This window comes from Lipotes vexillifer, unplaced genomic scaffold (assembly GCF_000442215.2).
Source record: "Lipotes vexillifer unplaced genomic scaffold, Lipotes_vexillifer_v1.1 scaffold47, whole genome shotgun sequence".
NCBI lineage: Eukaryota > Metazoa > Chordata > Mammalia > Artiodactyla > Lipotidae > Lipotes > Lipotes vexillifer.
In genome coordinates this window covers 964868-979578 of record NW_006791298.1, presented here as the reverse complement: position 1 = coordinate 979578, position 14711 = coordinate 964868, and the positions used below count along the sequence as shown (strand labels likewise).

At 40.2% G+C, this 14711-nt stretch overlaps 1 protein-coding gene across 1 annotated transcript in view; it reads right to left on the bottom strand.

Moving 5' to 3' along the window:
• Positions 1–14711, bottom strand: part of NFIA (nuclear factor I A) — a 393295-nt gene that overhangs the window by 137569 nt on the left and 241015 nt on the right. The window lies entirely within an intron of this gene.

The window sequence follows — 14711 nt, the reverse complement described above, 5'->3', positions numbered from 1 at the left end:
GGCTTGATTTGTGACCCAAGATATGATCTATCCTGGAGAATGTTCCATGAGCACTTGAGAAAAATGTGTATTCTGTTGTTTTTGGATGGAGTGTCCTATAAATATCAATTAAGTCCATCTTGTTTAATGTATCATCAATCACAAGCACTGAAATTGAAACTGTGATTAAAAACCTTCCAACAAACAAAAGCCCAGGACCAGATGGCTTCACAGGCGAATTCTATCAAACATTTAGAGAAGAGCTAACACCTATCCTTCTCAAACTCTTCCACAATATAGCAGAGGGAGGAACACTCACAAACTCATTCTACAAGGCCACCATCACCCTGATACCAAAACCAGACAAAGATGTCACAAAGGAAGAAAACTACAGGCCAATATCACTGATTAACATAGATGCAAAAATCCTCAACAAAATACCAGCAAACAGAATCCGACAGAACATTAAGAGGATCATACACCATGATCAAGTGGGGTTTATTCCAGGAATGCAAGGATTCTTCAGTATACGCAAATCTATCAATGTGATTAACCATATTAACAAATTGAAGGAGAAAAACCATATGATCATCTCAATAGATGCAGAGAAAGCTTTTGACAAAATTCAACACCCATTTATGATAAAAACCCTGCAGAAAGTAGGTGTAGAGGGAACTTTCCTCAATATAATAAAGGCCGTATATGACAAGCCCACAGCCAACATCATCCTCAATGGCGAAAAACTGAAAGCATTTCCACTAAGGTCAGGAACAAGACAAGGTTGCCCACTCTCACCACTCTTATTCAACATAGTTTTGGAAGTTTTAGCCACAGCAATCAGAGAAGAAAAGGAAATAAAAGGAATCCAAATCGGAAAAGAAGAAGTAAAGCTGTCACTGTTTGCAGATGACATGATACTATACATAGAGAATCCTAAAGATGCTACCAGAAAACTACTAGAGCTAATCAATGAATTTGGTAAAGTAGCAGGATACAAAATTAATGCACAGAAATCTCTGGCATTCCTATATACTAATGATGAAAAATCTGAAAGTGAAATCAAGAAAACACTCCCATTTACCATTGCAACAAAAAGAATAAAATATCTAGGAATAAACCTACCTAAGGAGACAAAAGACCTGTATGCAGAAAATTATAAGACTGATGAAAGAAATTAAAGATGATACAAATAGATGGAGAGATATATACCATGTTCTTGGATTTGAAGAATCAACATTGTGAAAATAACTCTACTACCCAAAGCAATCTACACATTCAATGCAGTCCCTATCAAACTACCACTGGCATTTTTCACAGAACTAGAACAAAAAGTTTCACAATTTGTATGGAAACACAAAAGACCCCGAATAGCCAAAGCAATCTTGATAACGAAAAACGGAGCTGGAGTAATCAGGCTCCCTGACTTCAGACTATACCACAAAGCTACAGTAATCAAGACAGTATGGCACTGGCACAAAAACAGAAATATAGATCAATGGAACAGGATAGAAAGCCCAGAGATAAACCCACGCACATATGGTCACCTTATCTTTGAAAAAGGAGGCAGGAATGTACAGTGGAGAAAGGACAGCCTCTTCAATAAGTGGTGCTAGGTAAACTGGACAGGTACATGTAAAAGTATGAGATTAGAACACTCCCTAACGTCATACACAAAAATAAGCTCAAAATGGATTAAAGACCTAAATGTAAGGCCAGAAACTATAAAACTCATAGAGGAAAACATAGGCAGAACCCTTTGTGACATAAATCACAGCAAGATCCTTTTTGACCCACCTCCTAGAGAAATGGAAATAAAAACAAAAATAAACAAATGGGACCTAATGAAACTTCAAAGGTTTTGCACAGTAAAGGAAACCATAAACAAGACCAAAAGACAACCCTCAGAATGGGAGAAAATATTTGCAAATGAAGCAACTGACAAAGGATTAATCTCCAAATTTTACAAGCAGCTCATGCAGCTCAATAACAAAAAAACAAAAAAACCAATCCAAAAATGGGCAGAAGACCTAAATAGACATTTCTCCAAAGAAGATATACAGACTGCCAACAAACACATGAAAGAATGCTCAACATCATTAATCATTAGAGAAATGCAAATCAAAACTACAATGAGATATCATCTCACACCAGTCAGAATGGCCATCATCAAAAAATCTAGAAACTATAAATGCTGGAGAGGGTGTGGAGAAAAGGGAAACCTCTTGCACTGCTGGTGGGAATGTGAATTGGTACAGCCACTATGGAGAACAGTATGGAGGTTCCTTAAAAAACTACAAATAGAAGTACCATATGACCCAGCAATCCCCCTACTGGGCATATACCCTGAGAAAACCATAATTCAAAAAGAGCCATGTACTAAATGTTCATTGCAGCTCTATTTACAATAGCCAGGAGATGGAAGCAACCTAAGTGTCCATCATCGGATGAATGGATAAAGAAGATGTGGCACATATATACAATGGAATATTACTCAGCCATAAAAAGAAACGAAATTGAGTTATTCATAGTGAGGTGGATGGACCTAGAGTCTGTCATACAGAGTGAAGTAAGTCAGAAAGAGACAAATACCATATGCTAACACATATATATGGAATTTAAGAAAAAAAAAATGTCATGAAGAACCTAGGGGTAAGACAGGAATAAAGACACAGACCTACTAGAGAATGGGCTTGAGGATATGGGGAGGGGGAAGGGTAAGCTGTGACAAAGTGAGAGAGTGGCATGGACATATATACACTACCAAACGTAAAATAGATAGCTAGTGGGAAGCAGCCACATAGCACAGGGAGATCAGCTCGGTGCCTTGTGTCCACCTAGAGGGGTGGGATAGGGAGGGTGGGAGGGAGAAGCAAGAGGGAAGAGATATGGGAACATATGCATATGTATAGCTGACTCACTTTGTTATAAAGCAGAAACTAACACACGATTGTACAGCAATTATACTCCAATAAAGATGTTAAAAAAAATCAAAAAAAACCAAAGGTTAACGTTGGGGAATTGTCTCTTAAGATGTTATTCCTAAGTCATTCATCCTCCTCCCCCCACCCTTCTTTCCTGTCATGAGTAGAACGTAGTCTTTGTGTCATTTCTTAATAAACGGTTTGCTATTAAGGAATCATTACAGTAATGTGGGCTATTGGAAGAAAGGGGTTACTTTAGTAGCCAACCCTCTTAATGACCTGCTCTTCTGTACACATTAGTAGTTGGATAAGGTTGTGGTTATTGAACTTCTGCCATCCACCAGAGACAATCTGCTCAGGCTTGCATTGCTGGAAAGAGAAGATGATGGAAAAAAAAAAAAACTCTATCCAAAATTTCAAGCTACTCTGCCTGGGAGATGACAGTGCACTGAGTTTACAACTTGTTCAATGGGAATCAGCGGGGAGCATTAACTAAATGACTAGTGCGGCCAGCCTATGGCTAATGGCACATCTTCTCTGAGAGGCTGCATTCAGTTGAATTTACCAAATATTTATGGAGCACCTTTAATATGTCAGGCTCTGCTCCAGATGCTTGTGATCCATCAGTGGACAAGATATATAAAAACCCTTGCCCTCGTGGGGTTTACATTTTAAAGATTAACAGTCATAGCTGGTCTTTCCTCAAATTTGCATGGCAACTAAAGAAGATGGAATATTGGCTAATAGGTATCCCCCAAAAAAGACTATCAGGATTTAGTACTGGATTTCCAACTTGTAAAATAACTATTGAAAAAAAAAAAAAAAAGAGAGGTTTATTTCTCTCTAGATTACATACTCTAATGTGCTGACTGAGACTTTGGGAACTTGTACTTTAAGACCGGGGGGGAAAAAAGTCCAACAACAGCACACAGTTCTACGGTCCCAGCACAATTTAGTGTTGTTTTGCATTCTAGCGGCACAGATCTTGTTAAGAAAGTCCATGTCACTGGCACAAAAGGAGTGAACATGGGAAAATACTTGTTCTTCTTTCTATCAAAGGCACAGTTGTAAACGCACAATGCTATGAAAACTCAAGCAAATCTGGAATCATCGTTAAAGGGAATTAACTTGGAAAGTAATTTGTTGCAAGAAAATTCAACTCCTTTGTTATCTTCCTTTTACCGCAATATGCTTCCTGAACACTGCTTATGAGAGAGGGCTCTTAGAAAGAAAAAAGTAAGTATAGTAAAATTAACTCATTTTATCAATTTGTGCTCTCGGCCAGAGTTTCCTGACTGTGGCTTCGAAGGGCTGTAAAACTGATGAATTTGCATGGAAAAAGAAACCAGTGTAAGTAATTTGTATAAGAGGGAACACGGACATAGACTGCTATAATTCAGACACCCTGCAGATAGCAGACTGCTGCAGTGTGAGCAGTTATGGGTTAGAAAAATGACCACACGGCAGTCAGTCTGACTTGAATGCAAATCAATCATGAAGGTACTTTCTCTGCAGCTTCTACGCCACGGTCTTCAGCAACTCCTTTGCCAAGCAGATTTCTAGTCTGTAAACCATGTGCTGATCTCCTTTCCCCACTCTTCCATTCTGAAAGGTCTGACCCAATGCAGGCTTGAAGTATGTTTTTCCAGAATGGAACATAAAAGAAAGGCACTGAACCAAAGCAAGGGTTTCCCTCTAGGTGAAAATGAACTTCCCTGCTATTATAAGATTGAAGCAATGTTTCATTATGAAATGTAGCATTAGGTGCCAAAAGCAGCTAACACAGAGCACTGTTTTCACACATTCACATTTTGAGGACACAGGGTAAGGATTATGTAAATTTGTGGTGGCAAAGAAGGTTAATAGAGAGGAATTTTTTTCTAAAAAACAATATTTTCCTTTTACAAAAATAGGAACCATTCACTGATACCCTCTTCCTCCCCACTATGAGCCATGAAGATGGTTTATCTTTGATAGATAATTACTGTGAGTTCAATTTGTAAATAAAGCGTATTCAGGCACTTTATCGCCATAAAGTCCAGTCTTGGATCTCAGTAAACTTACATATCTGCTCTATAAAGGAAAGAACTGTCTCCTACTTATTTCTGTATTCTCAGCACACAGTGAAGGATGCTTCATATATCCACACGCAACAAATGTTTACTGAGTTGAACTAAAATTATATGAGCTTGTTAATGAAAAAATGGTGAAGAGCTAGTACTTATCGAGTATTTATTAAGAGCCAGGCAATGCGATAGGTGTTTTACCTGAATTATCTCATTTCATCCTTGCATGGGGACACGGAATATGCACTTGTATTCTTCTCATTTAGAAGTGAAAAGGGAGCTGTGAGGTTAAGTAACGTGATCAAGATCACACAGCTAAACATGTGACAGAGAGGGATCTGAACCCAGATATCTCTAGATACCTGCCCAAAGAAACAGAGAGGAAACCCACATTTCTAGTCTCCTTGTCCTTGCTTCACCATTTGTTACTGGGGAGATGAATTCAGTAAGAATTAGAGAAATATTTATCACCTACCACTTAACTGGCAAAGCAACTATCTCCTCTTCCTCCTCCTTCGTTCTTTGTTTTTACAGGTCTTTAGAGTGGCAGGCAGTGCTTCACTGGGTGAAGGGCCTGACACCTGGTCCTGCAGAGCAACCCACAGCGGGGTGAGCAATGCTGACAGATCTCTTGCATTAGTGGCTTCTGCCTTTGGGACTGAAATTGATTTTCTGCATTTTAAAGTATCATCTCTTCTTAGCTTTTTGGTTGAGGTCAAATGTGGTACCCGTTTAGTATATGATACAGCTTCAGCCATGGGATTAAGTCTTCTCTGACAGGGAATAGATATGATAGCCTAAGAGGTCTTTTCACCACAATGATCTATAAACCAAGGACGGGCTTCTAAACATAAGCCCCTTAACTAAGAGTGCACTGGGACTATCTGACCATTAGCAATTAGGAAACCAAACTATGTCAACAGAGTCCCATCTCAACAACCTACAAATCCAGCTGTCTGCAATACTTTTCAATATTTTCACCAAGAACTGTTTAATTTTTTCTCTCCTCCATCTATTGAAAAATTCTGGGTGCTAATATGTCCTCACACCAGTCACATACTGGATTAACTCAGTTCCAGTATTTGACCTAATATGTGGCTTTTTTGAGTGTGAACCCCCTGAATCTCATCCTAGACATGCCTATAGGGTCATCAGCAACAGTCTTTGTAATCATTAAGAGTTATAGTGAGGGGCCTCCCTGGTGGCGAAGGGGTTGAGAGTCTGCCTGCCGATGCAGGGGACACGGGTTCATGCCCCGGTCCGGGAGGATCCCACATGCCGCGGAACGGCTGGGCCCGTGAGCCATGGCCGCTGAGCCTGCGCGTCTGGAGCCTGTGCTCCGCAACGGGAGAGGCCACAGCAGTGCGAGGCCCGCGTACCGGAAAAAAAAAAAAAAAAAAGAGTTATAGTGAGGACAATATATTCCAGCCAAAATCTCAATAATATTTGCAGTCTTCTTGTGTCAGGCTTTTAGAAAGCCCCCAAATGCCTTTTAGTTCCCCAATGTTACCTACTGTATATGAATATCTGCTCTTTAAAAACTGAGGCTTATGAGTGCATAAATGAAGATTTACTAAAAACCAACTGGCAGTAATGACCCCCAGCATACTGGAATTTTTACAACCATAATGTAGGAGAAAGCAAAATTTTCAAATACTATAGAACCAAATACTTTGAAAAACTCTGATAAAAATAACCATGGTGTGGCTGGCCACTTAAAAAGTTGTTAACGTGTCAATGTTAGACCGAGAATTTTTAAACATCTTGTTATCCATTCTATACCCTGGAAGAGAAATTCCAAGAATAATGCAGAAACATAGGCTCTGGCTGAAAACGTGTGGAATAAGAAGTTTCTGGCTTCCTAAAGCAGATGAATTAGATCTAGTATTGGCATGCTCTTTTTCTGTTGGAATTACTAACTCTGAAAGGGTCACTAGAATGGTTCTTGTAATAAATTGATTTTTAGAACATGAATTCTAAAATCAGTCCTTCTTAATTTATACACACACACACTCAGCACATGTAGACACACAAACACTTTTTTTTTTTTTTTTTTTTTTTCTTGCGGTACGCGGGCCTCTCACTATTGTGACCTCTCCCGTTGCGGAGCACAGGCTTCGGACACGCAGGCTCAGCGGCCACGGGCCCAGCCGCTCCGCGGCATGTGGGATCTTCCCGGACCGGGGCACGAACCCGTGTCCCCTGCATCGGCAGGCGGACTCTCAACCACTGTGCCACCAGGGAGGCCCCACACACACATTTTTAATAAATTTGCTGATAGTGTGGTCAAGGATCAGCTCTGAGTGAAAGATCGAGGACAGAGGTTTTGTTCAATAATAATCATAGTAGTTACCATTGTTGAGCATCTACTATGTGCTAGACTCTTGACATTTTCTCACTTCATCCTTGAAACACTCCTGAAAGGCGTTTCCTTTTTCTTTTTTCTTTTTTTTTAACATCTTTATTGGAGTATAGTTGCTCTACAATGGTGTGTTAGTTTCTGCTTTACAACAAAGTGAATCAGCCATACATATACATATATCTCCATATCTCCTCCCTCTTGCGTCTCCCTCGCACCCTCCCTATCCCATCCCTCTAGGTGGTCACAAAGTACCGAGCTGATCTTCCTGTGCTATGGGGCTGCTTCTCACCAGCTATCGATTCTGAAATCGATATTTCCAGCACTCAGGCTTAGATCCAGCACACAACGGGTACTTAATAAATCTTTGCTGATTGAATAAATGATGGTTACCTATCAGGAGAACACATCTGAGAGGGGTTAAATGTTGCCCAAAGTCACTTGGTAAGGCCAGATCCCCAAATCTATTATCCTGGACTATTTTATGATACCATTATGCCATCTTGCATATAGATTTTATATAATATATTATCCAAAGAAAAAATTACCTAGAAAAGATGAGAAATAGATGAATATATGAAAAGACATCGTGATAACAAAATAGTATGTACATCAAGGTGTTATGTGTTTTGCTTCTCCCTGAGTCAAACCTTTAAAATAAAAATGTTCACAGTCTGGTAAATTTAGTAGGAGCTTCAGCTAAGAAAAGAAAACAAGAGGCCCTCTAAATCTTGCTATGAGAACCCACTGCCAGCTCTAACCAGGAAGCCTGTAGGGGTATGAGTGTAACAGAAAGGACAAGACCTTCATGCACAGCATTGGCTGATGGGTCTGCTGATGTCATAAGCTTGTTCTTATCATAGCTCTAATTTCAGCCGACATGGTGGTCATAACACGGCTGCCAGAGCCCACACCAAACGCAAGGTATATGCACATTTCAATTTGTAGGTAAGGGTGGGAACACCTTTTACTTTATGTGGCTCTTTCTCTAGTGGGTGAGGAGAGTAGGACAGAAAAAAATATCATGTTTGGCCACACATACTGTGAGCCGGGATTCAGAAGAGAGAGTAGTTGACGAAAATTTCTGCTACTGCCAGTTCATTCCATTTGTTGCCAGCTTTACTGTCCAAATATTCACCCCAAATATGTCAAGAAAATTAAAAGAAAAAAAAAATGATACAAGAAAACATCCTTTTGAAGTAATTCAATTTCAGTATTTATTTTGAAAATTTATTGAATTATAGTAGAGGAAACCCACTAAATTAAGCCAGCCAGACTGGTATTTTTCTTCCTAAGAGTATGGCAATATTTATTATTTTATCTCTCCATGAGGGGTTGATTAAAACTAGAAAATAAAACATTTGCAATGTCATAATATATTCAGAATAAGGTGGCTTAGAGAGGCAAGTGAAAAAATAGATAGGGCCAATCAGTATTTTCTATTCCACAATGTAACAGGTTTTCTTGAAAAACTGCATTCTGGAGATAGGCATTATGATTTTTTTAAAGGGACTCCTACTCTTTTGTCTGCTGCACACGATACCCTTACTCTGGAAGAGGTGCCATTGACTTCTACAGATAGAAAATGTGTGATGTCCATTTTAAAATTACTAGTAGAGCCTGCTATTGACCATCTAATTATGCCGAGTTCCATTTATAAACATAGCTAACCACTAAGTTTATGGAGACTTTTTGTGCTGCTTTAATAGGATATTGATCGAGAGCATAGTTTGAGTGGACTGCCATTGAATTGTATAATGGCAAACAAGAGGCAAGGTCACAGCCACTGTTCATGCTAGGGCTGCAGTGTATTTTTTATTATCATCTTTTTGTTTCTTCCTTTAATGCTCAAGCCCAAATGGTTTCTTTCGAAAGAAGAGCTTGCGTAAGAATATAACCTTATTTTTAAAAATAATTTCCAATGCCATGTTCAAAGGTGAACCAACAGGCCACCTATTCAGAAAAGAAAGTTTCAAACCTATTCCACTTTAACAAAGACCTAAAATCTGGCAAATAAATGGCACCCCAAAGGACTGGGACATCCGGAATCCCTTATCCTACACCAATTTCCTCATGAGTCCTTCTTTGCAGGAACATTTCGTAATTTTCAAGTTTGGGCTTGTCCCTACCGAAGATCTTCGTTTCCTCTTTGTACCTTGGAGCCGAGTTAATTCTGTTGTAGTAGCGCCATCACGGCAGGTTAGACTATTGCCAATAGTTCCTACTAAATTGCTGGTCAGAAAGTCCAAGGGTGTGGATATGGGCCCCCAGAGACACACGAAGGACCTAGAGACTTAAGGGAGAATTTTACAAATGAACTGCAATTTGGATCTTAATGACAATTCTCGTGTAAGAATACAGAAAGAGTGCACATTTCTAAGGCAGAAAACAGCCACTAGGGTGCCACCTCATGCCAGGCTGAGGCATATGCCTTGCTCCATTCACTCCCACTCTCCATTGACAAACAACTCGGGAATCCTGTAGCCACCCAGCAGCCTAGCTTTGTGGCAGAGCCAGGACGATTCAGCTGCTGGATTTTAATAGATTCTGCAGCAATGCAACAGGAACCCAAAATCAGTCTGGGTAACTGAGAGTGGTTTTCACACCCAAAGACTCTAAGGCTGGCCACAGTGTACTGAGAACCCTGGCTTTTCAAAATTCCAGGGCCATGAAATCATACCCAGCCACGAAGTTTACTTAACCCTTGCAGCCAGCTCGGGTGTACAAACCACTGCTAGAAAATTAGAACCCGTCAGGCCAGAGTCACAATGGCCTGTGTGTATTTGCGGTTTTCCTCTTTCCCAGTGAAGTATTTAAGGTTTCAGAGTCACTCCACCAACTTCAAATAAAAGAGTCAGCACTTTAGAAGGATATGGGCAGAAACAGTGGATTTTTTCGGGAGCATTTTCTGGGTGCATACCAGGAAGGATATTTGACAGCCTCAAAAGCACACGCTTTGAGGAAAACACTGGTGCAAAATAAACAAGAGAGGGTGCTGACAGAGAGCTATCTAAGCAGCATCAATTTAGCCACCAGTAGAGTGGGCTCTCTTTGTAGCAACTTCATGGGAAAGAGACCCATCTGAAAATGCTTCTAGAAGGCTTTGTTTGAAAATGCAGCATCATGTAAGAGGCATTTCAACAGATGGTTCCTGTCTCTTTCCTCACAGTCTTATGCTAAAACAACTTTAATGATTCTGAACCTCATCCTTAGCACTTATAAACCCCCTCCCCCAGAGCAGAGAAGACTTCTCTCTCCCTCTGGCAACGTGTCTAGTGGTCTGTATGTCACCCTCCCTCCCCCGGAACAAAGTAATAAATAACCAGAACTACTTTCAGATGGTCCTAGCACATGGGGGAAAAGGTAGGTGGAGAATGAATATACATTTACTTTTATGCTACAGTACTCTCTTTGCTGCTAAGAGAAACAGAACTCTCCTTTCTTGCCTTGAGTCTGAATGATGCAAAAAATTAAAAGGTAGGCAGGCAGGAGGCAAGGGTAAGAGGGGAACTGGTGGGAGACTGCAGCAGGAGGCCCTGATTCCAACAGCCCCGGGCATCTGAGGAGGATGATTTCATGTCAAGCAACCTTGTCGCCTGACCCTTCACCTCTGAATGTGCAAGGCTAAGCCAGCAGCTTTCTCTTGAGTTTCTCGGCCATGGCCACCCTGTAGTAACACGATTATAATCAACAAACTTAGCACAGTTATTTCAGTGAATCCTCCTGAGGAAATACTGAAATAGCATCTCCCTCCTCTATTAAATTTGAAAGGAGGAAAACTAAAAACAGAAACGAACTGGAAACCTCGGGAATGTCAATATTTGTATTAGCAAATTTAAAAACTGAATTCGAAAGATCCAGAAAGAGGGAAAATTTTCAAGCTGAGGCCACCATTAGTGTGAAATTTCTGGGCCACGTATGTGGTCCCAGGTGTGACTGGGGGGACTGGGTGGGGCTGGGATAGACAGGAGGAAGTTAAGAAGAAATGTGCAGCACAGTGGAAGAAATTCTAAGACACTGAGGCCATTAGAAACATCCAGGTGAAAGGCTAAACTATGAGAAAGAGTAAAAAGATCACTTGTTGGGGGAGTGGGAAAATGAGTAGTTGGAGCACACGTGATTTGTAAGGAAGTGAGACTATTCTGTATGGTACTGTAATAGTGTAATAATATGATACTGTAATAGACTATTCTGTATGATACTGTAAAACGTTTGTCAAAACACACAGAATGTACAACACAAAGGATGGACCCTAATGTAAACTACAGACTTGAGTTAATAATAATGTATCAATATCAGCTCACCAATTATAATAAATGTACCACACTAAGGAAACTGGGTAGGAAGCGATATTGAAAGACTATTCGTTAAAAAAAATCAAACCTGAAAACAAATCCAGGAAAAAAATTGTAATTAAGTATTTTACTTGTTTTGGTTTACCTGAAAATCATTTAAACTTCTTTTTTTGATGCACATATTAACAATTGAAAAGTTTATCAATTCTAATAAGAAATGATAATTTAATAAAAGCACAGAATCTTTGGATTGTTTAGTTCTATAATGCAGTTATAGGAGAGGTCATAACAAAAATGTCTACAGGCAGCTAGCTGAGTACAGTAAAGTGAAAAGAGCAAGTTTCTTAACTTTGAGCATCACCGATTCCTTCATCTATAAAAAGGGACAATAACAGCCACCATGGGAGGACTGAATGGTGCCTAGCACAATGCCTGGTACTTGGTGTATGCTTGATAAATGCTGGCTACTGTAATTTTTCATATGTTACATTATGCTCCTACCAGGGCTAACATCATGCATTTAATCAACTTACATGCCAGTTAGCTTATTTCTATCTCAAGGTTACAGAACACACCCCAGCCCCACTTATCTGGAAAAAGTGTCCACTGCACCTCTAGAATGAATGCTTAGCTCTTCTAATGTGGGGAGGTGAGCAGCGCCGTAAGGAATGGTTAAGGATTTTGACTCCATCATACAGTCTGAGTGTTACGTCTTTCAGAAAGGTGTGGGTGAGGAAACACGAGCTGGGGGACCCTTCCCTCATCAGCCAAGGCAATCTTGAGACACAGACCCTGAACACACCTGGATTAAAGATCTGTAGGAGGGAGGGGGCTCTGGATGGCAGTTTGGCCAGAAGCCATGGTTGAGCTGACACAGCCCAGTCCCACTCTTGCCAAACAGTTTCAGTCAGCATGAGGGCATGTGTGAGTGAGTCCTAGAGCAATTACACAGCAGTGTACAGAATCGAAAAGCATTCAAGGGCCGAAGGATGCTCACTATGCCAGGCATCAGCAACACAGCCCTCTAAACAGGGACAGGAAACAAGCCAGGTCCCTCTGTAGATTCAGTGTGTGGTCTGGCCATACCCCCTGGCAATCTTGAAGGCAGGTTGAGAATTCCCTTGGCAACCACGTGTGGTAGACTGAATGGAAATCTAGTCCAGTTTGGAACTGATAAGGCTTTTGGGATAGAAGACCTTAAAGGGACAGAGACAGTGGAAGAAGGAAGAGATTCTCGGGATGGTTCTGAGCAGTGAGGGCCTTCACAGACAAACCCCCAGGCCTCAAGACACTGACAGTAATGAAGACTAAATGTACGTATTACAGCAGCAAGGGTAGAATAAAAAAGGTCTTGTGCACCAATCTTAAAAGGGTTTTCTTTTCACTCATTAAGGCTATGATTAGATCCCGGTAAGGGCTCTATGAATGCCCCAGTATGCCCCAGTAATGCCATGAGGACAGTTATACTCTAATACATATACTCTATATTACTCTTATTATTAAAATTGCAAGAAAAAGGTACGATGATGATCAGCTTTGAAAAATCTTAAAAACGTAAAAAAATATACATACAAATGCATTTTTATTTGTCTACGGCAAATAACTGGGTCATCGGCTGTGCTAGGGCAGTACAGATCCTCCAAGCTAACAAGGCAATCTTCTCTCCAGCTCGCTGGCTGGTACTCTAAGCACACTTCATCATGTAGCAACAACTTTGCCATTCCAAGTCACACCCTGCTGCTCATAATGCTTCATTCTTTAGGGTTCTGACCCCCTACACCAGCACATCCCAGCATTAACCAAGGGTTCCCGACTGTAGAATTCTAACACCCATGGTTACCTTCCTGCTGTTTTCCCTGTCTAGTCTCAGGTTGTAGATTTCTTCAGGTTCCTTTGGGCTAGTCTAAGAGTACAGATTCCAGTGCTATACAGACTTAACTTAACCTTTTACCCACTTGTTTCACTTTGGAAAAATGACTTAACTAGACCCTCAATTTAACTAATTTGTAAAAATGAGAGTAATTTCTTAATCTCACATGTTTATTGCAAGGATTAATTTTATGTAACATACATGAAAACCTAGCACAGTGCTTGGCGGATAGACTCTCCCTCCACCCTCAGATCCCCTGCCCACACCTTGTATCCCACTTTCTGGATTTTTAAGAAAAAAGAACAGACAAGAACCTGAGCCTGTGAGATCAGGATGGCTTGGCTTGCTTGACCTGACATCTCGTCATGAGACTGACTTGCTTATTCGGTCAAGCTTGCAAGACTGTAATACAGTGAATGGAGGGTATGAACTTGAAATAAAAATATTTATTTTTACTCCACCTCATTCCACAAAGAATTTGATGCAGCTTGAAACCAATTTCAACAATGTAAATTTTATCCACCAGTGGTATTTTGAAGTTGAAGGGGGATAAAAAATAAAATTTTAATATTTAGTATATTTTTCCTTGGTATTGGGACCTAGAACACCATAGTCATTGTAGATACACTTTTTTTAATGTTAGCCAGAAACTTTTATTTTAATCCATTAAGCACAATAGGCACAATGCCTAAGGCCTATGATCTTTTCAAGGCCTGCAAAGTTGTTTGAAGTGTGATGAAAATTATTATTATTAGTTTTTTGAAGTATAATTGATGTATGACATTATGTTAGTTTCAGGGGTAATATAGGTATGGTTTTAAATAAAAACAAAGAGATGTTTTTGTGGGAAGGCAACAGTGTGTGTGTGTTGGGGGGTGTTTACATGGGGTGGAGGGAGGGAGAGGGAGAATCCTATACTTTCTCCTTGGACTGTCTGGATTATGTCATAGCAAAAATACAATCAATGACCCTTTGATCAATGGAACAGGGTGGTGACAGGTACTCTTAATTCACTGTTGTTGGTGATTATTGACAAGCTGGTAATGATCATGCTGCACGGTGTCACTCATGCTAAGGGCATTAGCATTCTTTAAAGGTCAAAAACAAATTCTTTTAAAACTCAGAATTTCTTAGAAATCCAGGAAGCCTCAATTTTTTTAAAACAGTTTCACACTATAGACTAGGGACTATGTGAGACACTCAGGATTTCAGTTCTTTCCC